Genomic DNA, 593 nt, shown 5'->3' with positions numbered 1-593 from the left:
CCCTAGGAGACGCACTTCCTAGCCTAAGTTGATCTACACCTGTAGGAGACGCACTTCCTAAATCGATAGTCCATTCATAGGAGATGCACTTCCTAGTTTGAGTAATTGACGTTTCACCCCTAGGAGACGCACTTCCTAGTCTGGGCCTTTCAAGTGGTATTTTGTTTCAGGAGACGCACTTCCTAAATTGTGACTTCACCCGTAGGAGACGCGCTTCCTAGCTTGAGTCATTTAAGTTCGACCCTAGGAGACGCACTTCCTAATCTGGTTTATTAAAGTTTCACTGCTAGGAGACGCACTTCCTAGTCTAGGTTTTTCAGGTTATACTGCTTAGGAGACGCACTTCCTAAATTGAGTTTCACCCCTAGGAGACGCACTTCCTAGTTTTGGATCATTTAAGTTTACTCCTAGGAGACGCACTTCCTAGATTGAATCATTAAAATTTCACCCCTAGGAGACGCACTTCCTAATTTTAGTCACTAAAGTTTTCACCCCTAGGAGACACACTTCCTAGTCTTGGTCATTTAAATTCACCCCTAGGAGACGCACTTCCTAGTTTGGTTCATTCAGGTTTTATTTTAGCAGACGCATTT

This window comes from Nicotiana attenuata, unplaced genomic scaffold (assembly GCF_001879085.1).
Source record: "Nicotiana attenuata strain UT unplaced genomic scaffold, NIATTr2, whole genome shotgun sequence".
Taxonomy (NCBI): Eukaryota; Viridiplantae; Streptophyta; class Magnoliopsida; order Solanales; family Solanaceae; genus Nicotiana; species Nicotiana attenuata.
This window is presented reverse-complemented; position numbering follows the sequence as displayed.